The sequence below is a fragment of the Lichenostomus cassidix genome, chromosome 4 (genome assembly GCF_008360975.1).
Source record: "Lichenostomus cassidix isolate B80296 chromosome 4, HeHo_3.0, whole genome shotgun sequence".
Taxonomy (NCBI): domain Eukaryota; kingdom Metazoa; phylum Chordata; class Aves; order Passeriformes; family Meliphagidae; genus Lichenostomus; species Lichenostomus cassidix.
Window position 1 is genome coordinate 40,105,611 of NC_139484.1, and position 27,959 is coordinate 40,133,569.

A 27,959-nucleotide genomic window follows, 5' to 3' on the forward strand; every position below is an offset into this window, starting at 1 on the left:
ACCACAAACTAATCAACCACAGCACTGGGGCATGCATTGAAGGCTGGTGAAAAAGCTGCTTTTTATTATGACCTACATACTGCACAGCAGCAGTTGGACAATTTAAATCTAACGCTGAGGCTGAACACAATGCATGGAATCCACCAGTGATGAACTCAGTGATGTAAGGCTTTTCAAACATGCTCACGAGTTCTATAATATTTTATTTCGCCCACGCTACCCTGATAGTAAAAAACACAGTGACAATACAAACAAAAAAATAATCCTTGCCTTCTAGTAGAATTTTCTTCTAAAAAAAATTATCATCTATCGGAAGCATCCTTCTGAATCAGCAACCATATGGAACACCACACCGAAATCTCTAAGGACAGCGCAGTCAGATCAATGAATTCAGCAACCACTCTAAACCAGCCACCGACCAAAGCCAGCCTTCCGAGGCACAGATACCTGGCGAAGCCTGTCTCTCGCACGAAGTTGCGCTCAGCTGTGTCACAGCCCGGCGCCCAGGTGCCTCTCTCTCTCGCAGCAGCAGACGCACGGCGGCTCCTTTTGTGGCGAGAGAGCGGCAGCGGCTGGCCCGGGAGCCGCAGCGGCGCCGGCCGAGCCGCACACCTGCTCCTGGCAGCGCCCGCGCCCCGGCGCTCCGGGCGGCACCGGCAGCGGCGACTCCCTTGCCCTGGATCGCCGGCTCCCGCTCGGAGCGACGGATAGCTAGCGAGCTGCCGAGACGGCACTGCGGAGGAGCCCTGCCTTCACGGCACGAACGCCCGCTCGGCCGCCTGACAGCAGATATGCAGCATTATCGCCCCGCATTCCACCTCCCCCGAGCAGCGGCGGGAGCGGCAGCCGCCAGCCTGTCAAAATGGCAGCTCGCGAGCCCGCTCAGCCGCCGGAATTACTCACCGTACGCCCGTTCCTTCTGCGTCCCCCGACGGGATTTTTGTTTATTCCCCGGTACGGCACAGCATAATATGTCACATTGTTTTCCATAAGCAAAATGGCTGGTCCCCTCGGCACCGCCGCAGAGCGCTCATTGGGCTCCCCCGGCTTGCCGGAGCCATGGCAACAGCCAACAGCGGCCCGGCCCGGCCCGGCCCGCCCCGGCGGCTCCGCACCGCGCCCGCGGAGGGGCGGCCTGCGCGGGGCCCAGCCGGGATGGGCAGCGCCGGGCGACCCGGGCCCGGGGATGCGAGTTACCCTGAGAACGGGGCCGGGGAAGCGCTCTGATGCGCCAGACTGAAGCGCCAAAATTGACAGGGCGCCGTATAAGCACTGGAGAAATAATCATCCTTACTTGGGAAATAACCGTTCGGGATGACCATTATACAATGGCCAGCTAGTTTGCCAACAATAAAGCCTAAGCACCCGCTCATCCACAACAAGCTAACCCCTGACATTATCACAATTGTAGCGTTCATAAACACATCGATTGATCTGAAAGGGTTAAAGGTTGCTACTTCTTAGACGACTTTCAAAGACTGTACATTGCAGTCACATTGTAAACCAATTTTATCCAATTGAGGATAACACATTTTTTCATTTCATGTAGAAGTAGGAAGAAAAGGAGACATTTGTGAGCAATTTAAATCTGCTTATGAAAATTTGCACACTTCAAGACCTGTCATTAACTCATGTCTCAGCTGTCTAAGGAATAAAAGCTAGAGAGCACAAGCAGCACTCTTCAACCTGAAGTTCTCAGAAAATCATTTAGAAGCATTAAATGTATCTAAGCAAGAACACTGCATTTCATACAGAAGAGTTCTGAGTATTGGTCAGAACTTCCCAGTTGTTAGTAGGAATTGACTTAGTACATATATGAAATAATTTTGTTTCCTTGCTCAGTTATACTTTCCAGGGCTGCAGCAGATTTTTCACCTCTGAATACAACTAGTAGACAAAGCTCTGCTGCTCCACCACTCCAAGTGAATTTGCTGCTCTCAGGATCCAAGGGCAGTGGTGTCACAGTGGAGTCCTGGGCAGAGAGCTAAGATCCACTTGGGTGGATTTTGCAGATTTCTTCCCTTAGCATCTTTATCCTCTTTTCCTTGTCTAAGGGCTAGTTTCCCTGAAAGTGGGTATTGAGCTCTATGAAACTGACCTAGGAGGGGCTCACAGGGAAACAAGTAGGTAAATTCTGTTTAGATTTCTCAGGTGTTGGAGCTGAAACATTCCAGTTTATTTAAATAGGTGCTTCAACAGTAATGCTAATTTAGTCTTGTTTCTTTGTCTCTTAGCTTTCTTAAAAAGGATGGGTGAATGTCCACATCTTTCAAACTGCAGCTGGGGTGTAGAGTCTGTCCTAGCATCAGGCAAAAGTATCCCCAGCTCCCATGACTCAAACATGTACTTTCTGTGCCATGACTTCTGTTCAACAGTACTTTTTGATCAAAAAGGAATGTCTGCTGATTTGGCAACCCAATTCTGAAGCTTTTGCCTGGAAAACATTAAACTAGTGAAGTAATTATTTACATACTAAGTATTAAAACAAAACCAGCCTGCATTACAAGAATACTGTTTCACCATGATTGGTTCACTAACTGTTTTTGTTAATAAGCAACATGAAACACACTGCACATCCAATCTCTTTTTAATGCATTGATAAAGTCACTGCCTTAAAAAAAAATTTAAATGCTCTTCAGTAAGGGAAGGCACAAACAGATTTTCTATCACATTATTGCACTAAGTGTGGTTACTATCATACTTTCCACAGACAGGCTAAAACATCTTTTGGAAACAGAGGCCATGCGTTTTTAAACAAAAGGCTACAGCTTGGAAAGGTTTCAAGATGTTTGTCTGTGTCTCTGTATCTATATATGTGCAGACACCTTAATGTACAGTGGAAGTATATTCATTAAAATGTTTTTCAATTTTTTTAATAAAAAACCTGTTTTAAAATTATGAGTTCAGAAGTCAATATTTAGGGATCTAGACTCCAGAAAGGGGTAGTGAAGCTTTTTCCTGCAGTATCTCATAGGACTTAACAATATACATGCACATGCAACCTTTCCTTCTCTGCAATTTCATAAGTGATTAGGCAGAAATTAGAAGAGGCTTAACCCAAGTGCAGATTATGGCTCCGATTCAGCAAATAATTAAAGCACAAAGTGTGAGAAGCTAATCTGAGTTTACCTAAAAGCTTCACAGAAGTCCTAAAACCAGTTTCTGATGCATGCTCTGTAGAGTCATAAAATTTCTCCTGGCAAAACCCACTAAAATCATAACTTTGAAGCATGTAAACTGGACCCACAGTGCAGCTGTGAGACTGAATAAATAGACTTAGTCTGGTAGTCCCACAAGGCTCAGTTACACTGGTATGTCTGTGTTTCTAGGAAAGCTCCAGAACCAGGCAGCTGAAATAGTGGCTGCTAACATGCTCTGCTTATATAAAAATTTAAGTGCAAGGCATAGAGTCATACTGACCCTACAATGAGTATTTAAGTACTTAAAGATAACCACTTGCCTGCTGTGTTAGAACAGAGCTGAAAATAGAACACATCATTTGGTATCTTTGTTCAAATCCTACTCCCACGTTAATTCAAATGAGCTTCCTGATCTCACTTGTAGTACCTGGAGGACAGTTGCTCATTTCAGAACAGTCAGAGCTGAAAGAAAACTGGTATTCACCCATTCTTCACCAGAACATTGCTAAAAATTTTCAGTTTTGACAGAAGTAACAAGGATTATTCTCAGCCTTATCTATAGATACTTGTATCAGCTTATCATTCACCACTGTAGTTCAGCCTTTCCTGCTATTTTCCTTCACAAACTAGTTTCTAGTGTCTCAAACCAGCTCTGTAAAATATATAACATATACCTCCATTAAGGCAACATTAAAACAAATTAAGAACTGTTATTTACATACAATTCATTAAAATTCATTGGTATATACATAATTAATTTTCATTCTAAAATGGTTTTAAAAGCATGAACTATAATACATATTGAAAGACATTGTCACTCATGGACAGTAAATGTCAAAAGAGCAGATCCTAAGTTAAAAAGCAAATACGATATTAAAATCAGCATTTTATTTATTGCATTGCAATTATTCCTAGACTAAATATTAACTATCCAAGCAGGGAAACACCTAGTGTTCAGCCATCCTGACTATCATTAACAACTACAGACCTTTCTGACCCTCATTCAATTTCTGTAATCATTTGATGATATATTGAAATGAAAAAGACTTATAAAGGCAAATTAGAGTGTTCTAATCATAAAGAAACTATCATCTATCAAGAGTCTCAAATTTAAAAAGACTGTTTTTTGTTGTTTTTTTTTTTAATTGCTTAGTCAACTTGCTTAGGTGCAAAGCAGTAGATAAACACAATTAGTACTTGTAGGTGGGTATGCTGAAGTAAAGACTAGTTAACATTGTTTTTCCAAGGCTCCAAGTGATGACAAGCCTCTGAAAAAAAAGCTCTGATGTCCAATTCCCAAGACATTACTATAAGTAACTGTCTGAGACACAATCTGTAGAAGATTGAACTGGAATTCAGACATAAAGAGTTAATTTTATCCAGGGTCAAATCAAACTTGTTTGTAGCTCCTCCAGCTTCTGAACACTGAGTGAATCTCTAGTTATTTGCTTTGTATTTTCAGGTTCTCACCAATAACAACTCTGATCAATTTTCTGTACTGTGGATTCAATCGGATACTTGGCAAAGATGCAGACAGAAAATTCTATCTAGTTTGAATAGTGCAATGAGTTAAGTATTTAAGGTGTGTCATGCATTTAAATAAAACAACCACAAGAGCATTGCAGAAACATTTTCTAGAGTGTATTTGGGAAAGTCTTATCATAGGAAGTGTATTCTATTCACAGTTGCCCTTTGAGACACATTCCTCATTACAAGTAGTACAGCCATAAAATAGAAGAGAGAAGTAACTTTGATTTTCTTAAAAGCAAATATTTAAAAATTTTAAAAGGAAACCCTGAAGCCCTTTAGTAATTAATTAGAGATGAAAGTCTTAACCTAATAAGACTAGATCCCTCATGTTTTACACCAGGATTAAAGATGCTACAGAATTCCTGGAGCTATTTCCACACTATTTCCTATCCTACATTTTGTATTTTCCTTTCTGATATAATTTGGTGAAAAGGCAACAGTGGACATATAACTGCATAATCTCAAATACAAAATATTACAAAAATTACCTTTAGCTGCTTTTTAGCTGTTTGGGCATACAGTTTTGGATTATTGTTTTCTGCATTTTAAGTAAGATGTAAAGGAATCTGAAATAGATCATTATTTTTCTTTTCTGTTTGCTTGGCTATGAAATTGGATTATTTAACATATCATATAAGTTTAAAAGTCATGCATGTATTTACTATAACACATATATACTTTGTTTTCACTTATCCGAAGAAAACATCTCAAATTTTATTATGTATTGAGCAGATATTAAATCAGGAGAACTATAGTATGGATGAATGTTCCATTTTCAGATTTTTAGGATAGTATTTGAGAAAAGAAAGGTGAACTTGAGCTCAGACATGATATTCAAGATTCTCCCAAAAATGAATGCTTAAATGTGCAATCTTAAGAGAAAATAGCAAACCTTCTGAACAAAACTAACACAGAGAAAGGAAATGTCTTAAAGTTCTCCTTAGAATTTTGGAAATAGCATCAAGAGGTCAACTGTAACCTAAAGCAAAATAGAAAAATGAGAAACTGCTACTGAAATGCACTGTGCTTTCAGAGAATGCCAAGGATATTGTCAAGACAATTAATAGTTTATCTGGTCAATTTGTACTTGAAAGTTTTCCAGTCCTGATTGTGTCATGTACCAACAGTTCCATTAAATAACTATGTTAATTCATAGCCCTAAGCAAGAGTTCAGACTAAATTCTTAAGAAACACCCCAGGGCACCTAGTTTCCAGAACCCAAAGAAAACCAAGTTTTGTCTCTGTTATGAGCTCAAGATCCTAAAAGCCAGTCTCAGCAACAATGCTCTGTCAAAATGCACGGAGGCCTGAATTGGTAACAGTGCTAGAAATGTTTTGCTTCCCAATTTATTGGAAAACCAAACTTGGCAGCATACATTATGAAGTCTTATTGCATGTTCTACGCCTGTGCACAAAAGTACAAATTTGAGATTGATAGCTACATAATTAAAAGGAGCTGTTTTCCCATCTTTTCTACAAGAGTAGGGCAAACAGAATTCTAAAGCAAAAATTTTATTGTCTTCTCAATAAGAGGTTCCCTACACATTGCAATTTATAGAGGAAGCAAACAAATACCCAGGACAAAGGTTATTACCTTGCTTAGACACAAAAACCCAACTTCTCTATGCTGAAAAGTTGTATTCTCAAACATCACTGTTAGAGATTTAGGAAGACAAGCTGTAAGTCTCCAAGCCTCCTCTTCCCTCCGTTTATGATACATAAATCTGAAACTTTTACCTACTCCTCTATTGTTATTCTTCATTGTCTTTTTCCTACCTAAAACCTAAAGCCACATGCCTGTGCTATTGCCACTGTCCTGCTGAGCTGTTCCTTCTCCACTGGCATCGCTTCCTTAAATCATTGCTTCAGCTCTGTAATTCCTTGAGAGCAGCTGCCAGAAAGCCTCAGGCCTTTGTATCCCAGTTCTTTTGTCCCTTCATTTCAAAAGCTTGCTTCATATCTCTTCGCATGCACCTTATTATAACTACTTTAATGTACTGCCCTTTCTTACTCTAGTAATTTCGATATGCATTCCTCTTCTTCATTTTGAGAAACAACTCTTAATATTTATTCACTACATTTATAGAATATCAATTGAAAGAAATGGAAAAAAATGGCAGGGAGAAGAATTTGTTGGTGGGAAAATGGGGCAGAAACATTGATTTTCACATGCTGCCCATAATACTTGCAAATACTTTGCAAGAGACTTTTACAACCCACCAAGACCTCCTTATCAATCCTACCTCAGGTCTGGTTGGCACAAAGACCCAAACTAACAAGAATAAATTAAAACTGTTCTATTTCTGTACAACTTTAATTATCTAGAGATAGCTGCGTCATTGCTAATAATTAGGATGTGTTTTCACTTTTTTTAGAAAAAGTCTGGTTGTTCATATACAGATTCTTTTTTCCCTATAGCCTCATTCTCTCTCAGCCACCTGCATGTTGTATTTTTCTACCCCTTGCACTACTACCCAGAAAACAGTAAGTATGCTTCTTAATGTACCTCTTTGACCAATCTAATTTTGTTCAGTCTGTCATTGGAAAAACAAAGAAGAAATTAAGTAACAAAATCCACCCCAAATGATCTCTTTCCAGCTTCCCCACCCTTACTTTCAACATTGCACGATGCTGAGAATCAGCTTACTAAAAATAGAGAACACTTCCCTAGACATGACCATACTTGTGGCTCTCATCTCAAAAGAGTTGTTCTTTCCTGATTAGATTGGCCTATTAAGTGATAGAGAGCATATTGGGCTAGTCCTATCTGTCTCTGACTCTCCTCAGAGCTAACCAGAGAACATTTGTCTACCCTTCATTACAGTTAGAAACTACACACCTGGCATGCAGCATTTTCTTACCTTCGCAATCCCCCTGGAAAAGTTGCTATTTAAAACCAAAACTCAAAAGTATCTGAAAGAAATGCCAGTAGCTATGGTATTTCAGATAATCATTTGTTAGAAGCAATAAGATTTGAGAAGAGCAGATGAATGGGAACATCAGCAGCAAATAGTTATTATAAAGGTAGCAAACCAATATATTTCTCCAAGTTCTTTGAAGACAGGAAGTTTTAAATAAACTTTTAAGGTGGACTTAAATTTTATCAATACTGAAAACTTGGCAGCATCTCCCTCTATGCCAGATGAGGTCACAAATCAATCTCAAAACACTTCTGACAAAGTGTAAATACCATAGCAGGGCATGTCTAAGTCACACTAACATGTCTGGCTGGCATACTACAATAGCAGAGTTGATAAGGTACCAGCAGCTTATCCACAACATTCTTTTCATTAAGAGGTCATTTCTTCTTTTGTGCTAGGATGTGAAACAATGCCAAAGCATTCCAGAATTGCTTAAACAAACAGCAGCATCTACCTCCACTCAGAGGTTAACATTTTGTACTTTTTTGGTAGCTTATTTGTTTTCTCTAGAGTATAACATAACACATTAGGAACTTCAGCAGACCACCAGCTAAATATATCCTTTATACTAGGAAGTGAATAAGCTTTTTTGTTACAGTACTCTACATTACAATTGCCTTCCAGCTTAAGCCATGCTTTGGCTTCTTAAACTGAATTTAACCTTAACTTCTTTTTAACCTGAAGTGACTTTCAACTCTGCTTAAGTTTTGTTCTTGAATAGTGTTCTAGAAATAGGTACGAAATTATGAAACATGATTATTTCAAAAAGTCTCCTGCCAGTTTTTCATCAGGTACCTCACATTAACAGTTATCATAGAAAGTTCATCTAGACTTAGAGAGGGAAAAGCTGAAATATTGCAATAGGAATGTGATCCTTCTCTTCTATGCAGTGCTAGTGAGGCCACCCCCGCAGAGTTGAAGTACAGTGTCCATTTCTGGGCTTCCCCATACAAGGAGCCATTGACACACTGGAGACTCCACCAAGGGGCATACAGATGACAAAGAGCCATCCCTCCTATGAGGAGCAGCTCACACACCTGGCACTGTCTAGCCCAGTGAAAGCTGGGAGAGGGTTGGTGAAGGGCAAGGGCTGGAATCTCCTCTATCTGCACACACCTGAAGGGAGGGTGTGTGCACTGACTGAAGGTTGCGTGAAGTGGTATCCAGGATGAGAGAAAATGGGCACAAACAGAAACATGGAAAACTCTGAACATCAGAAAACACTTTTTTAATGTGAGGGTGACTTAGCACTGCCACAGGTTGCCCAGTGGATGTTGCATCTCTGTTATAGAAGATATTAGAAAGCTTTCTGGATATCATCCTTGACTATTGGCTCTAGGTGGTCCTGCGAAAGCAGGGGGGTTGGGCCAGGCAATCTTCAGAGGTCCCTTCCAACCTCAACCATTCTGTGATATAAGAAAAAACAATTGCCCAAGTTTTTGTTTTTCAATTACTATAGATATTTATTACACTCTGGCACAAAAATTTAGATCTTTGATTTCTCCGAATAGAATCAGACCAAGATCAGCAGAAACACAAAAAGTAATATCAGAATCTCTGATATAAGAATGGCTGGATTCTACAGACTCCTAGCATTTAACTTTAAGGAATCAGCAGTGGAGAGGTTGTTCAACATAACTTTCTGAAATAAGCTGCAGATATAGTGTGGGAGGAAAAAAACCACTGTATTCATAAACAAGAGGAAAGCAAACAAGGCGACTCAAATATATTCAAGATTTAGAAGCTCACAACACTGATGTTGTTTCCATAGCAACTAATATACTTGAAAGCAGGGAAAAAACAGGGTGAGAATTTTAAAGGACAGCACCACATACAGATTAAAAGCAAATACTGCTTTCCCACTGATGATCTGAGATTTGGACTGATGGATTTACACAGTTTATAACATGAAACATCACTTGTTAAGAGTCAAGACCCAGTGAAACTACCCTACTAACAAAGTAAGAGTGAAAGAGTAAAAACAGCACAGTGAAACACCCCTGGTACTTGCAAGCCTGTCTTCCAACTCTTTAGCAGGCTAAATCCAAGATGAACAGTACACTACCAGTTAATGCATTTGTGCCTTGGGCACTCAGCACTTACTGACAAAGGAGGTGTCCAATGTTATTTCCCGCATTGGTCAGAATAAATGACCTGTGTGGCCCCAAGGAAAGACAGGATAAAGTAGATAAGAAGCAGCATGCATTGCATTGCACTAAGCTAAATGAGATGACTCAATTGGTTTGCAATGCTTATGTTTTTATAGCTTCTTGCCTATGCAGCTGATATAATTATGCTTTCCATAAAGAAATAGAGGCAAAAAAGAGAATTTATTCTTTTTGAGCTTAGGGAAGACAAAGGAAGACAATGTCAGTTTTAGAAATAATATTTAGTAGTGGAAAAATGCTTGGTAAGGGAAGGTGGAACCATAATTCTGCAGATAAAGGCCTTAATTATTCTCTTTCACAGTAAATATTAAATGAAAGGCATAAAACTCCTGAAAGAGTAAACTCCTGTATAAAATTCTATTATTTATCACCATTTTTGAGAAATGAAAGAACATAAAACTTAAATTATAAGTGCTTTCTATGTTCAATAAATGGCTTTTGCACCAACAGCAGAAGAGCCTTATGGAACTGTATATTTCTATACTAAATCAGGCTACATCTGATATACAGTAAAACTTCAGAATTTTCAACCACATAAAAGTTACTTGGGAGACAAAATCCAATTTCTAGCTAATCAGCCACCTAGCACACCTGTATGCAGTTTAATCCTCCTGTGTGTCCAGGGACATGAACCAAAGGAATTCAGAATCACAAGTGCCAGATTTCTACTCTTTGTAACTGACTTTTCAAGAGTAGGATTGCAAAGACATTCTTTCTTATCACAAAAAGGAAACATCATGGAAAGATCAGTCTGAAATGAAGTTTCAGAAGGGTGTTAACAACACTCTTGGGATTGTCAGAGCTATGCAGTTAATGTCTATTAAATGAAATGAGTTCAGTATACTATTTTCAAATACTTGGTTTGGTGTAATAATAATTTTCAAGTGTTCTGCCTATAATCAACAGGTAAAGTCAACATCTACCCAAGACCACTTCAGCTGATTTATTCCTCATCTGGAATTTTTTTCAAGTACCTTATCTTTTTAGAAATCAGTGTCCTAACATCCGTACAAGAGGTAGAATACCTAAGCAAACAACATCTACAGTAGTTTTCCAGATTGATATATTTCAATATGCAAATTATGCAGAAAATTCTGGCACTGGATTGCTAAATTTTACTTATGTTATTAGAACAAAATAAGGAAAAGCCTGATTTTTTTTTCCACTGCAGTGGCAAAAAGGATGTAGGTGGGGAGTATAATTGACACTAATTATTTGTAGGAAAGGTCAGGGTTACCTTTTACCAATGCCATGAGGCAGCTGATTATCTGTCACATCTCTGGAACACAGTCACGAATTTGTCAGTGACTAAAGGACAAACAGGCCTTGGCTAGCAATCAAACTTGGCAACATTCAACAACACAGCACAGCAGATGTCTTTTTAAAATAGGTAAATTGTAAGGCACTAGATAGTGTAATGCTAGATATCTGCAATGCTGAAAAAACGTCGATAAAGGCTACTCTTTAAGCACTTAATAGGTGACTTGGCAGTATGAGCTTCTCTGCATTGGAAGGGCTAAAAAAAACAACTATATCACAAAATTCCAGCTCTGTTTTGAACCCCCTCAGAAAGTCTTCATTTTCTACAGGACATGTAATTTAATTTATTTGGTACACTAAACACAATTTTGAACAAAAACTGCACATAAGAGGTGTAAGACAGAATCTATGTCAAGATATCTGGAAAATAAAGAATAGATTGGGTAATTTTAAAATATATAGTACCTCAAAAATTAGGGAATTTCATCTCAGAGTCTCAAGAAATACCCCTCTAAAAGATTAAAACCATCATACCATATTATAATTATTATTGTTGCTGAAAAATCCAACCAGAGATCTGATACATATTGTTTGATAACTGGTTTGTTACTACGATACTCAGCACTCCAAGAAAAAAGTTGTTTGTTATTTAGTATGTCCCTTGAGAAGTTTATTGTGCACTAAGTGAAATGAAAATTCTACCGCTGAGATCCTCTTACTGGCTTTTCAGAAAGTGGAGTTTGCAAGGAGGAGGCAACTCAGTTCCAACTAGCATGGGCCTAAATTTTGATCTCAGAAGTATGAGAATGGAAGAAATCCATATACCCATTTACTCCTAGTTAACAAGTTAGCTTTTTCAAGCAGAATCCTTACATGAAACAGTGTAACAAATAAAGTGAGACTTAACGGCATGCAATTATGGACATACATTAAAATAGCAAAAAGCCCTTGTTTTGCAGTGATTGTCAGTCAGTTAGTAAAGTTATTAATGAACTTTTTTTTGGAGTATAAAAAGTTAGTTGGCAGTTATGTTAGGCTGTTCTGAGCCAGTTTAAATGCCATCAGCTCCAGCTTTTGCCTACACGTGCATACATTCAGTGCTCAAACAATCCTGAGAGACTGCAGAGGACAATCCTGACACCACCACTCTTCTTGATGCTGAGGAATGCCATGTCCAGGGGATTATAATACCCATTTTGGCATTTCCATTCTCTGAAATTCTGTAAGTAATACTGCAAAAGTTTCATGCCAAAGCAGCATGGGGAAAATTTCTGATTTCCTCAGATGTTTCAGAGTCATGTTTCTAAAAATGAATTTTGATAGGGAAAGAAATCGATCACCTGGGCCCCTCTAGGTAAAGGTAGTTTTGATTAGTAAGACCTTAGACTAGCAAAACAGGAAGAAAAATAATTATTCAGACTAGTAGTTCTGGTGCATAACAGTTGTTGGCTTTCCTTCCTTTCTTGCCCAAGTACACTGCAGAATTATGCTGTTCAAGCTTCACAAAGGACACTGAACTCTGGCTCCTGGTTTTGCAGCAGTTAGTAAGCAGTAGTTTGCAATGTGATACTCCCAAAGGGAAATACCAAAACTTTTCTTAGCTCTCCTCTGCAGAGAGACAAGGATATTCGTGAATCAATCCAAAACCATTTTGAAGCACAAGTCTCAATAACAGCAACAAGCAAACTTAAAAAAAGCCCTATCCTGCTTTTAATTTATAAGTGACCACCTTTAGCTAACAGCACTTTGCTTAGTGTAAGCCACAGTACTCTCATGCTTGTCAAGTAGAGTAACTACTTTGAATTCCAGTGTAACAGCATTAAAGCTTAAAAGCAGAAAGGTTAACAAATCTTTCTGCCTGACTACAGGACGGTGGCCCAGCATAACACTGCTGTTTTGTGACAGGCCTATAACTTCACCCATAACTCGTTACAAATGTTATGTTTTCATGTGGTTTCTACTGAATGTATCAGAACAACAAGGAGGTTATTATGTCTTCTGTCCTCAAGGGGTGACAAAACAGGGCAAGAAATATGAAAATCTGGTATTCTTTCTGAATAGGTAATCTTTTATTTAGGACTAGAAAGATGTCTCAGTATCAAAAATTGACAGAAAAATCTGACTTAAAATTGAGAGACGGCAATCAGCATGAAGGTACAAGGTTTTTATAGCATCTATGAAATTGTAAAGCCAGCTCTAATTCATGCAATTCACCAGAGCCAGGCTAATCTTAGTAATACTCAATTTACCAATCCTATGTATGAGTTTTGCTAGATATGAAAATATATGATTCTACAACATACTTCTAGCTGTCAGTGTCTGGGATTAAATTTTAACATTCATTCAGCCTTTTTTTGTGTCTAGCTAGCTAGTAATAAAACAGCTCAACATTCCTACAACTAAAGATTTTCAGTAACTTCAAAATACCCAAAGCTGAGAAAAATCTGAACAACATTAGAACAATGAAGAAACACTCAAAGACAAAAATACTGCCACTTTTGCCCAAAATCATCTTATGGGCGAATGGCTGCAACATCAAGAAATCTCACCTTCCTGCAACTTTCACCATTTTTCTGCCCAGCTCCCCAGACATTCCCTGTGATCTGGCATCACACCAGTGCCAACCTGGGGTTCCTTCATCAGTCCACATATTGAGATACATGACTTGCACTGTCACCTCCTATAGTCACCATACCTCTTTGTCCTGGTCAAGGCCCTAATCAATTGGCCCAGTTGCTTTCCTCTAATCCATCACTGCTTCCAGTAGAAGCTTTTTGCATTTTAACTTCCCACTTGAAAACTTTGAAGTACAGTCAATAGACTTGCCTTTATATTCAACATGACTAAAGCAAATAGTCAGGAACAGACAAGAGAAATCTTCTTGGATTTTGGTGTGAAGAAGAATTCCATATATCTTCCTCCTTTTTAATGAGTTATCAGAAAACATAGTGACTTCTCACTTTCTCCTTCTTCAGTAGTGTATATTTTAAATAGGGAAACTCTGAATACACTATTACATTCACAAGTACCAACTGTTTTTTCATTGGTCAAGGTCAGAATCGAGGAAATGTTGAAGCTCCTAAGTGAAACAAGAGCCCAGAGTTTTGAAAATGTGTGAGGAGACAGAACTGGTATTTCTAGTGTACCAGTCCAAACTGAAACAGAATTCCATTTCCCAGTTAGGAGCACATAGCCGATTTGCATTTGCACAGATGTCTGCAAGGTACAATCCTAGTTCCAATTCCCCTGTTCAGTCCTCACATTACTAGATTCTGACTAAGTTCAAGGATACAGAAGAAAAACACAGGGCATGCTATCTGTCCACCTTTAGCTGGTACAAGTCCTTTATCCATACACGGAAAACACAAAACATTTATTTTCTCCACTTTTTGTCAGCATTGCAGAAGGGGGGAGGAGAAAGACATCATACAGTAACTGCTCACCCAGAATTTGGCAGCAGGGTCCAGTCCCAAATACTGAGTCTGCTGTCAGTGGCAGCAACAAATCACATGACAGTACTTTGTCACACTGCCACTCTTTCACTGCAAAGGCAAAGGCAATTACTAAGTTAACAGCACCTTGGCTATACCACAAGTTTAGGATCTGAACCACAGTTTTAGGGTTCCAGGTCATTTACTGTTAGGCCAGAAAGGCTGCAAAAGCTGAGGACCACAGCCAGAGCAAATCTTGAAGAAAGCAGTCTAGAACTCAGGATGCACATTTCTACCCAGATTTGTTATTTTCTTCCCACTGATTAAATGCTAATCTACCAAACTGGTCCAGGCCAGACTAGCTCATCAGATTTATGTGCTTTTACAGTACAGTAATGCTGACACATAAGGCTGCAAGCTTGTGTTAGTTCTCTAAGTTCATCCAGAACTTACTTGCAGACTTAAAGATCTAGTTACACCCATGGGAAACAAGCTATAAGAATTCAGAAAAAGTAAAAAACTCTTCTGCTTGTAAAAAACATCATGTAATCTTTTTTTGTGCAGAGTGGCCATGGGTCTGTCAGAATTAGAAGATAGTGGTGAAATTTAAACTTTTACTCAACACCTAGTATCTCCAATAGGAATAACTTAATACACAACTGGAAAAGTAAGACTTCATAATTAAGGCTATGAATGATGAAAGATGCAAATAGATACGAAAACAAAATTCAAGAGCAAGGAAAAATTTCTTGCTTATGGAATGAGTCATGGGATTTGAATAAAGACAAACCTCAGTTGCCAGTTTACGTACTTTCTTGTCAGACAATTTCCTTTCAAGACCTATGTTCTCAAGAAAAGAAGTGGCAGTGAGTCAGTCTTACAACACACCAAAAAGAAAAAAAAAGAATTCCAGTTTCATCCATTAAGTATAGTTTCATAGATTACAATGAAAAACATATTTCCCAGCCAATTGTTTTCAGTACTTCTGCACTGGAATTTTACTTACAGCTAATTACTTATAGAGTTTATTTTTAACAAGTATTGAAGGTATACTTTGAGGTACACATGAGGTTTCTGTTCTGACAGTAATCATGGAGTCCCCAAAGAAAATGTAGGTGGAATCAATTATTTTTATTGAAAAAAAAGGAATTCTTTGTTACTAAAATAATCTGAAAAGCATGATCCACAGCATAGAGAATATTCAAAGTTATAGTATGGTTATTTCACTATGAGGAAAGCAAGTTCCAGGAGCCTGAGGGAAGTAGAAATTCGCTGTACAAAGCTAAAAACTTACTTCTTTCAGATTTAGAATTTAGGCAGAGATTTGTGGGGAAAATAATAAAAAAAAGATTCCAAAGCTGCGCATTTTCATCAGGTCCTTAATTTAACTAAGTTTTCTTCTATAATAAAAATTTCAAGCAGCAAAAGATTTAGAGCTTACACCTTGTTAAATACTCAGACAGGCTTGGCTTTGGCTCTTTTTGTTTTCTTTTCTTTTTGCATTCCTAAAATTTTCATAAAATTTCTTAAGCTCTGGTAATTTGACGTCCTGAATAGTAACAAAATTATTTTTTTAAAAAGAGCCAAGATGTCTCAGTACAGCATTCAGAAATCACATTGGTAAATTTTAAGGAGTAAACTGTATTTCTTCACAGACATTTATTTTCCAAAGTACCTACAGCTGGTAAATGAACAGGTGAATATGCATGTTTCACTATAAGGTGGCACGTGAAAAAAAAATTATGAGGAAGAGTTATGATTTTCAGGATTCTTCTCCCATTTTTTATATTTTCCTTTACATTTTATATACCTTTATTAATCAGAACTAGTAGCAGAAATAGGTGAAGTCATAGGCACATAATTTACACTAATACTCATATCTGATGAAAGTATTAAAAATAAATATCAAAGTCTACATATTTTCATAAGGTATCAGGATTTGTGTTCCTAGAGTAATGTAAGTGTGAGCTCTGTTCAACAAGAGTAGCTGTGTGAACTTTCACAGCTCTTGGTAAAAACTGTTAGTCGTAATTAGCAGCTACAATTGAACTACTGATAGCAATCCTGAACTGAGCAATTATTCTAGTTCTGCACAGTTAACACCTTTCAAGGGAGCACTGAGTGGGTGTCTGTGTATTCCCAGGCTCCAAATAAAACTCAGCCTGCTGTTCAGTACTGATGCAAGACAATTTTCAAAAAACTGACAACTTGCACTTCTCTCTTGTGCAGTATTTAAAAACAAGTTTACAAGAGAGTTAGCTGTCTTTGCCAGAGGATGCTCTAGACAATTGCACCACAGTGACTTTCATAACAGAAGCACATAAATTGTTACGGATAAAGCTGCATCAAAATGGTTTGTTTCTATGGCTTAGCCATATCCTATCCCTTAGGACAGATAAATGAGTGGAGAAGGATCTCACACCAAAAAATAGGATAAATTATGTTGGAAAGAGATAGATCCTTTCACTCAGATGCACTCATAGGAAGGCAAGGGAAGTCGCTGTATTTCCTAACATGAGCTCTTTGCTCCTTATTTCCTGAAGAGGAACAGCTAGCAGCAGACCCTGCACCAAGTGTGTGTAGTGCAAATACAACCATCCCATCTCTTCTCTTTCGTGTTCTACCAATAACATGATTGCGCCCCAGCTACCCCCAGCAGGACCTCAGTGACCAAACCTTCCTATAATCATCTGCTTTGTGAAATTGAAGATTTACACTGCAGTAACATACACTTTGAGAACGTTGCGGAGAGTCAAAAACTTGCAGGAACACAGCAGCTAGCTGCCCTTCCAACATTCCACTGAAAGGCAGAAAATATTCAGAGCTGTTTGCCTCTCTTTAGTACTCCAACAGGCCTTCTACAATGAAGAAATAAAATTTGGGTGATATTGTATGCCTTCTTCCTAAGGAATTCTGAATCTATTATTGTGGTCTTTCAACAAATGGAAAGATCTAGTGTTTAAATGACAGTAGCATTTAATATAAGGAATTAATAGTTTAATCATTAAATATAAGGAATTTTCAAGGAAGCCAAAGTGTAAAGTAGAATTCCAAGCTTCTGAAGGGCTAACTTAACTGAATAATTTCCTTTCTTATCACTTGCTGCAGCTTGACCCACACTGATGTTATTTTAGAACACTAGCTACTTATGAAAAACATCCATTCATTACTAGCCACATCCTGAGGAATATGTGTCCATTACATCAGCTGAGCTAAAGCATGTCCTTGCTTTCAAGCACTCAGGCTCCAGGGAATAGCTACTTCATTAAGCATTTTCCTATCTTTTCCTCCTGAAAGCCCAGGGCAGTCAGAACTTAGTGTCAAAACTTTGTAGCACTTTTAGTTGCCAGAATCAGACATATTAAAAAAACATTAAAGCAGTTTTTGTTTATAACTCTACCATAAAAGTGCTAAGCCAAATATTTAGTCTCATCTTTGATATCTGGAATATTACAAGTAGAAATCATAGTCAGAATTGCAGTTTTTTGATTGGTCATCAGTGATGTCACCAGCTCAGGAAGTTATATAATCACATACTGTACATTCCAAACAAGTGAGCTGACTCCTAGTCTTTTTAGCTGAAAAGTTACACTTTCACACTTTGTCAATGAATTAGCATTCATTGAAGATCTATAAACAGAGGGATATGTACATTTCTGAGACTCATCAGCTAAATTTATATATAGTCTGTTGAAAGACTGGTTTGCTAAGAGCAAACTTTAGAAGAGAAGAGAAAAACAACTCAGCCTCTTCAACTGCCTGGGCTCCCACCTACAGAAGATGCCAGAATTAGCACCAACATTTGGTTAAGTGGTAGGTAGGAGCCTTAACTGTGTAAGTAGCTAGCTCAGTGTATAGAAAACTGTATGATGGGAAGTCAGTGTTTGATATGCTGAACTCAAAAGAACCTATTCTGAATTTCTGCATGTCTTGCACTAGTTTTAGTGGCCTCAAGTTTCACTGACTTCAAAATTGTATCATGTTTATCATTAAGATCTCACAAATTTCCTCTTTCATCAAGAGATATAAGTGTCTCCTTTTATGCTTTCCTGCAAGTTTCCAGTTACTGTAAAAGGGTACCATCATATTTGTCTTTCATGATTTCATGGTGATTTACATATCACTATAAAGATGCTCAGACTATAGTTAAATAGCTGATGATGCAGTTAAGATTCCTTCTGCTAGTTATTAGAAGCTATTGAAGAGTCTGCACTTCTTAATGACATCATCCTGCAGTGAACTGAGGGCAAAAAGTAAACTTAGGTCCAGGAAGGCACTGTAAAAAGAAACTTAGCCATTGCAATAACTTCTCATAGTGCCTTGTCTATTTTAATGAGAATTTGGTTCCACCATAATAAACTGTATAAATTTATAGTTGCACACTTACATTTCCAGCATTTCAAAGCTGGCAGCAAATACAGAAACATAAGCTGGTATCTTACCAATCTGACAAGTCTGGTCTGTTTGTTTCGGTTGGGTTGAGCCATGAAACAGGAGGCAACAGACATCAGCGCAGCAGTCAACCTGAAGAACTGGTAATAGCATGCTAACCTTTCCCCATCTATGTCAACTTAAACTAAGCTAACAGTAGGCAGCCAAAGAGAAAGGACCTCTAAGAACTCTAAAGCTATTTATCTGCTTTAAAGGAGTTGTCCACATCTCAGTGTACCCATTCTAAAATTTGCCTTTAAAGATAAATTTGTCCAGTCTTTTCCCTCTCAGGGGAGTTCTGATATCCTTGAAAGCAGCATTGCTTCTCTTGCCTGAACTATATATGGTTTGTGGAGAGACGTGAAAATACTGATGGTATTTTTGGTCACGTAGTCTGTATTGGATTGGTCTCACTTACTTTTAAGTGTTCTGAAAAACAAAGAAGGCAGATTTCTTTCCAAAGAAATTATACACAGCCCTATTATGACACTCTCAAATTAATTTTTTTGTTTGTTTTTAATCAGACCATCACCTTATTCTAGTTATTTGGTTGTATAAGGTAAGACAAAGCACACTGTGGCAACTTGTTGCAGTGCAGTTAATTTTAACCACCATATCAAATATGAGCTGCCATTCAAGTTAATCAAGGTATTCCATTATTATTATTATCAGGTTAAGAGAATGAGATCATTAGCACTAGTCAAGCTATAAAAAGCTGCAGCATAACTGAAAGCTGATGCAGTTCTAAAATAAACTTAGAAAGAAGTTTGCGTTTTTCCAACTAGATAAGATAATTCTCTTAAATATCATTATGTACACACTTGAAACAGTTACAGTTTTGTTTAAAAATATCTGAATTGTTAATACAATAAAAAACTTTCACTGGATATCCAGCCTTCATAAGGGTAGGAGTTATTAAAGTTCTTGTAAAAGTAGCATTGTAAAGTTTCATTTTTTTTCTGGATTATTTCCACCACATTTTGCCAGTACATTTCTTTTCTAAAATGCTAGGTCTCATTTTACAGTAAAATTGAAAACTACAGTTATGGTCACACAGATTCAGATGATCATAACACACATCCTACAGGCCCAGTACATCTCAGGTCCTATCTGTGCAAAATCACTGCCCTTAGCCAATGCATTTACTTTTTCAGTTGGATAAAATGAAAGGTGCAATTTCAAGTAGTGAAGTTAGTCTAGGTATTACTGCAGTCAAATGAACCAATTGATTTAAGATGCAGGAAAAAATTCACTCCCCCATAACACTTGTTGCTCAATAACAGATGTAAATGCAGAGAGTATTTAAGGTGTATAACAATTGCAGATTAAGTATTTGTTGTGGAAAAAGAGAGTATGAATATATTAGACTCTCTAAAAAAGAATCAATCTAAATGTATTAATAAAGCAATGATGACATTTACTGAAACATCACAAAACCAGGTAAATCGATCACTTCAAATCAGTGAGTGAATTTAGATTTGTATTTTTCATCCCCTACCTGCTGCATAAAGAATGAATGCTTCATTTTTGGGACAGCTTGCACACTCAGAATGAGATGAAAATTAACATTAAACCTCAGCTCTGAATTTAATTATTCTCTTTAAGGCAATTAACTCACTTTCTTGCTTCCCTCTCAAGAGCTAGGTTCCAAACCTTAACAGAAGACAAATACTTTTAGCTGTATGAAATTACTGAGTTGAACCAGAATTTTTTTCAAGTAGTACAGCAGCTGTTAAGGGTCAGAAAAATAAGATGCTCCAAAGCTTTTACTATTATGATTTCTAGCACAGCAAATATTAACACATAGCATTTCTTGTGTATGCACTGTACCTCTCTGCTTCAGGGATCAGGACATGTCTGGGAAAGACTACAAAAACCTTTTTCCTCATTGAAAAACTTTAAGCATAGAAGTAATTTCCCATCTCACTGATTATTTCAACCTAGTTAGTCTTGAATCTAAGTTAAAAAAATACATGTAAAACATCACTAGAAAAACACTCAAGTGTGCAACTTCACTTAGTCATGCTTAACAGGAACTCTCCTCCAGAATTCTGTCTTTCCAATGCAAAGTAATAAAGCAACAACATGCCCCTGGCCATGAGAAGAAAGCTCCATCTTCTACTGACCTGAGGTCTTACTTGAGGATTCCCAGTGTTATAATTACAGATACAGCCACACTGGTACAATCCACCACAGAGTTGTTTACTTATGATTTTTCATGAATAAATTTCATTGGCAAAAGCCGTAAAAATTGAAAGAGTCTTTCCTGAGCTGGAAACTGCCCTGACCATGGACTCTTTTCTTCACTCATGTAATTGGATTACTGAAGTCATAATTTCTGACAGGTAGCTCTAGCCACAAATTATCACAAATGGTAGCCAAGAGTCCTCTGTCTACAGCTTAGCGTCATAAACCGGAATACTGACATAGCAGATGTTCAGCAGTTTCCTCATTCAAGATGGATCACTGTGGTCCTCCTCCACTCATGCTAATATTTTAAGAACTTTATTTAAGAAGCAATGCTTTAAGAAGCATTTTCTAGTAAACCATAGCTGCTATTTGTAAGTTAATCTCATTAACAAACATTTACACTTACTAACAAGCTTCAGCCCTCAGCAAGCTTCCAGTGCTGAGCGATGGGCATGGAAATTAATCAATCCTGAAGGTTTTCAGTAATCACTACCCCACAATGACATTATATGATTCAAAACATATTTTTAAAGAATATAGACATTTCAGAACACTGAAATACAAATATGAAGTACACTAAAGTCTGTTTGTGCTCAAGCAATCACTCATATGAACACAGTGAATACCTATTTTGCTTTGAGTAGAATCATGCTATTTGGATATTCAAGTTAGGACAAATATCCTTTATATCTAGTGAAGTTAAAATGGAGGGAAGAGAGCATGTATAGAGAAAGATACAGCAATGCTGTAGGACTGAAATTTAAATGTGTAGATCCCAAAGGTCTATAATTATGTCCAGCCTTTTGACACTGCAGCTACTTTTCACTGTTTCATTTTGACTATGCAAAGTGTGTTGCATTTTCCTGTGATAAATGTTTAAGCAAGTAACTGACAACTGGTATTAGATGGCTTACTACAAATTCTTATCTCTGTTAATCTGCATCCCTTAAACACAAAAGCAGCTTTTCTTGGGAGTATATCACTATGCTGGGCAAATCAGCATTCCTGGCTGAGTAGTTCATTCCTACCATTCTTAGAAGCACAGCTTTTTCAGAAGCAGTTCCAAGGATGGAGCCAAATGTATGCCAGGTTTCACAGCATGTAGTCAGTGGCATGGCAGCAACTCCATATCTCTACTCCCAATCCTGAAAACACCACCCCTGTCTGAAAACCTGGGTGTATTTCTATGTGCAATTGCCTCAGTCATAATGTGAGAAATTGAGCAAAGGCTGTTTAAATAACAGAAGATGCAATGGACTGCATTTTTCAAAAAGTGAAAATACTTCGTTGTTTCATCATACTAAATCCTAATTCTTTTTACATGGGTATTGGATATGATATACAACATTCACTTGCACCAAAACAGCAAGTTAGATTCCAGGGACAAAGTACATGAATGCACAAGTACAGCCATCTTATGATCTGCTAGGTCCATCTCTGAGGTTTCCCACAGTGCTAGAAGTTTTCGGGCTGCTTTTAAGTTTTGGCTGTTATTTTTATACAGTGTATAATCTCAAAACATATTGTACCCATAGCTATTTGGACATGAACATTGCAGTCTTGCAAACTGTAAAGAATTCAGGACCATATGACATGCAGAAGTATCTACATCCTGTAGTCTGAACTAGAAAAGCAGTAATGGTCTTCATTATGATAGTGGATGGAGAAGTTAGTCTGCAGTACAGCATAGGCATTGTTCTCCTGAAAACTCAAAACAGTTACCAGATTTGAGGTGTTTCATCATAAAGATGAAGCCTGTGTCACTGGGATAAAATGATCAGCTGAGTCTACAAGACAGGAAACATTGCACTGGAAGTATTTATTGTGTAAGTGACCATTAAAATACATAAATGTAACAAGAATGGTTTTGAAAAATAACAAGTCTAACCTTGCAAAGGTGAAGTGGTATCCAGAGAAAAACAAAAAAACAAAAAGCACAAATTGAAACAAAAAGTTCCATTTTAAAACTTTGCTGTGATTGAACATTGGAGGAAGTTTCCCAGTGAGGTTGTGGAATCCCCAGTCTTGGAGATGTCTGAGCAACCTGCTGCAGCTTATCCAGATTTGAGCAGAGTGGATTGGACTAGACAGTTTCCCTAAGCCCTTTTAAACACCAGTTATGTTGCAATCCTGTAATTCTTCATGTAGGGCTACTGGAGCATTGACAGCAAATACACAGAATTTACTTTGGCTTGTATTGTACTGATCAAGCTGTATGGAATGCTCACTGCCCTGGAAAGCCCTCAGTGACTGGTATTCCCCACCAGCAACAGCCCCAGTGCACTGCCATGCTGTCTGGGCCAGTGAGAGGTCAGCTAAGGCCTGGCAAAAAGCAGAATGACTATATTGTTGTTGACAGTAAAAAAAATTAATCATTTACTTTAGGAAACAAGTTAATAGTAAAGTTCAAGACCTATCTTCTAGGCAGAAATAAAAGAAACAAAACAGGACCTACTAAACACTGAAGAAGTCCCGAACTTCGAAAACATGAGTACCACTGCTGCATTGTTTAATGTTAAGTATTCCAAAACAACTGTTTTGAGATGTGGCAGAAGACATGTCCTTATATTTAAAGCAGCAGACAGCAGTTTAACCAAGCTGATAATAAACCAATATAAAACCTAAATTTACTACATCTATTGCAAATCTCTGTGATTTACAGATGTTTATCTGAGCAAGCATATATTGCTCAGGAGTAATCTAGAAAATGTAAGATTGCCTTTAATATTCCACAGGCAGATTTTCCTTTTGTATAGCCGGTCAATACAGCATTAAGTAGCTAAAACTGTTCTGTAAAGCCAACAATTTGTGCACTTCTGTCTTTATTTTTGTTAGAAAGAAAACCAGAGATAGGCCTCTTTCACAGAATGAAGTGATGGTAAGGTCAACCATAAATCTAATACAGGGGAAGTTCCAGAAGATGATTCTCTCCTCTCTCTACTAAACCAGAAACCCTAGTATTAACTAGTTATGCCATTAACTTTTTTTGTGTCACAAATCAAGTTTCAAATACTTGATTTATCTGCACGAGCCTGTCAAAAGCTTTTGGATTTTTTTTTTTTTTTGTTTGTTAGTTTTTTGGTTTTTGGTGGGATTTTTTGTTTGGGTTTTTTTTATTTGTTTTTGTTTTAAATAATATTTCTAGCATAGCAAATAGGATGTGCTTAAGGACAAAGAAAAAAACACAACCCACACCAAAAAAATCCCCAAAACCCCTTGAGGAGTCACCTGATGTTGAAGCACTGCCTTTACCCTTTTATTTTTATAATTCTGAACCTGACATACTGAAACAATTTTTTAAAAATACGTGATCAGATATATTGGGTGAAGCTTTATATTCAAACAAATATTTTTGACTCTCACAGTTTAAAAAATGTAAAAAAATGCAGTATCCACGTGAGATAGCAGGATACTGCAAGATGCAATACAAGCAATAGTGCCCCAGCCCCCTTCCTTGTTCAAGAGCAAGGCATTCCAAGTAGTTTAGAATAGCAAAGTGACATTTCTGTTTGGAGAGCAATTTCCAGCTAGACCTTTTCTGCAGTCTTCACATGGATTAATAAAAAGTAGTTTATGAATTGTGACAATGCACAGGACACAATTTAGACAACAAAACTAGAAAGTTGTGGATAAATCTCACGAGGGAAGACAGATAAAGTTGTACTGACCAAGTTTTAGGTGCAGTACAGGAAGAGATGTTCAGTGCATTTGACTGCAGTCAAGATCACCTTTCGGGCTAATGGATACCCAGCATAATTACAAAAACCCAGGAATTTACTCAGTAGAGGATTCTTCTTTATAGGAATATATTCCAATTTAGAGATAAACAATTAGGTCTTGTAACTTCTGAGCACAATCTTTAATAAATATTTAAAATGTGAAAATATTCTTTTATTCGTACTCAAATGGTGTGCTCAAATGCTACTGGAAACTGATAAAATGTCAATTACTACTCCCCAGGAATCCACATTAATAGTAGAGTCCCCATTATAAGTGACTCCTGAGTGGGATTTGGGCACTTGGAACACTTTCATAATTCACACCCTTCCTCTGCTGTCATGATAGAAATAAACAACTCATTTCAACAAAAGATTTGGTCTGTATACCTTAACCCAATTTAGGCAGAAAAATCAGAGAGCTAAATCAGAGAATGTCTGAATTCCAGAAACCAGACACAGGAGGTTTTTGCTTTTTTCCTAAAGGAGCTTGAATAGTTTGCTTTCAGTATGTTGAGATTCCACAGAACTTTAGAATATGTCTAAAAGGCAAAAAGATTTTGATTTTGAATGCCAGATTTTCTTTTTCTTATTCCCCCCGCCCCCCGATCTAGATTCAAGCAAATATTAGGAAATTTCACAAGTGTCCTAATGTTCTAGAATCAGTTTGCTGTTCACACAGCTTATAAAATACATATGCCAAATAAGGCACCCTAAAACTGGGTAGTCTGGCACCAGAGATATCACATGGAATCACAAAATCAAGGTTGAAAGAGACTTTTAAAATAATAAACCATCAACACATCTCCAATATAATGACGCTTAAACTGTATCCATTACCCTTGAGAAAAATCCTGACATTCTTTGTTGTTACCAGTTACCACTGGTCCTCAGTCAGTAAAGAAAATAGGTTTAGACTGCATATTCAAAGCCAGCCTGAGTCAAGCCTTGAAAAAAGTGCCTTGGTGCTAGTGTGGTCTGAACCTAAACTCACCAGATTCTGTCTTGGTAAGTTTTACTTGGTTAGGCTAGAGATTAACTAGCTTATCTCACTGACCCCACAAGCCATCCTTCAGCCTGTATCTGTTATTCCTTAAGAGCACAATTTGGGAGTCGTCACAAGCTTGTGGAAAATGCTATAATACAGACACTGAAATACAGACACAGACGTGGAAAATGCTGTGATACAGACACAGCTGAAGTACAGACACTGGGTAACTAGAAAATTGGAAACTATTGGTTTCACTCAACAACAGCTTAATAACATAAAATTGCACTAAACTCAGTCCCTATGGTAAGCCCAGTGCAGAGTGACAGCCAGCCTGGAAATAGTTGTTCTCTAAGGAATCCCTACTAGAAGCTGTGCAAAGTTCACTTCAACCTGTGATCTGTGTATCAGAGAGACTGAGCAGATTCACATAAGACCAAGCAACTGTCAGCTCTCCATAGAGAATTAGCAAGCCTAGAAGCAGTTAAAAGGCTTCAGTACATATCTGGTATCTTTTACTACACAGTTCCTTTTAATGAAAACAAAATACAGCAAAAAGGGCATATAACCTTGGAATTCATTATACTACTAATAACTCTAGCTGAGGTGCTCAAAACTCAAGGTGACCTGTTTCTTAGGATTTTATCAGATTTTCTAGGTCTCATTTTAATATTCACCACAAAGTACAGAAATGAAAAAAAATTGCTTTCTACAAAAGTTCTATTTGAATACAAGTATTTACTACAGAAGCTTCCAGGCTTCTGAGTTCATAACTGAAAACATTAAATTGGCATAACTTATTAATGACCTGAGGACTGGAATTTCTTTTTTTTTTTTTTTGGTGAAAAATATGCTCAAGTCACTAACAGGAATTTAAATTAGCTCCACTAATCAGCATGAACAGCAGAAATAAAAGATTCTCTTAATTCTCTGAGCTGTGGAAATAAAGCTGCTACTTCAGACAAATAACCACAAAGAAGCACCTCAGAGGAAGTACTGAGTTTGAGCAAGCACCTGCCTACTCCCAGGCTATGGAGAGTAGAGTATGCACAGTCAATATTCTCACTTGAATGTGCAAGTGTGTGCAAGAGCCTATAGACAATCTGTGCAGGAGTATGAGCAAACACAGTAGAAGTAGCTGCCTCACTGGGGAACCATTTCAGCCACACTCAAACAGAAACAATATTTGAATATTACATTTTTATAACCTATTACATCCTTGCTAAAGCATTTAGGCTTCATGAAGAAGAAGCAGAGCTTTCCTAGAAGGAACACACATAGTGCTATTGAATTCTTCAGTCTATAATTGTATTTGTTCAGATGACCAGTACAGAAAAATCCCATTTCTGGTAAATCGTGAAGAACAGATTTTGTCTTATTAGGAGCAGGAATATAGATGACATGTGGTATATTTCTATTTTCTTTAAAAGTTTTGGAAAATTATCACAGTTAAACCAGATTTCATTTTTACAATCTTAAAGTCATCACAGCCAAGCAATATACTCAGGCCTTATACATTAGGAGATGCCAGTCTAAGAGAAAAAAGTGATGACAGAGAAAAACCTGGAAGGCGTGAGAATACTTATGTCCCTCCTTTTCCCTCACACCAGTATTTCCTTCCTAGCTGTTACAGAAACGTCAGAATCCACACAGGAATTACTGCTTATGTGTAAGCTGTTACACTTCACCTTTTGGGAACTGAGAAATGCTATTCTTTTAAGGACAGACTAGGCAAGAAAAATAGTTGGGAGTTAAAGTAATTATGCATAATTATTAAGTGGCAAAAATGAGAAATTGAGACTATATTTCCTAGGAAAAGCATTTCCTAAGTGTAACAGCAGGACCATGTTAGAAACAGCTATACCCAACTACGTTTGTTAACATATAAATACCTTTAAAATTATACTTTGTAAAATTAAGAACTACTGAACGCATGTAGTTGTTGTGCTGAGCACATTTGCTGTACAGAAGATAAAGTCAAATTATTTATTTCTATCCTCAAAAGTGCTCTAAAATAATTTAAGCTTGAACATAATACTTTTGCCAGCCTTTCTATACCATGACTCCTTAAAGATTATTTAACTTTTGGTTTATTCAGATTACCAAGTACTAAGAACATGTTTCTTATTGTGCAAAACAAATGATTTGTGCCTTCCCCAAGAGGCATGATGGGTTATTTAGAAG

At 37.6% G+C, this 27,959-nt stretch overlaps 1 protein-coding gene across 4 annotated transcripts in view; it reads right to left on the bottom strand.

The window, feature by feature from the left end:
- Positions 1–27,959, bottom strand: part of SORBS2 (sorbin and SH3 domain containing 2) — a 205,274-nt gene that overhangs the window by 146,778 nt on the left and 30,537 nt on the right. For 2 of the 4 annotated variants that reach the window (XM_085058785.1, XM_085058784.1), the window contains exon 1: positions 904–1,137. The exons of 1 other annotated variant lie outside the window; for it this stretch is intronic. The gene's annotated coding sequence lies outside the window, so the exon portion shown is untranslated. Of the gene's footprint in view, positions 1–903; positions 1,138–27,959 lie in introns of those variants that run through there. One more of the 4 variants, XM_085058786.1, reaches the window with a different exon arrangement.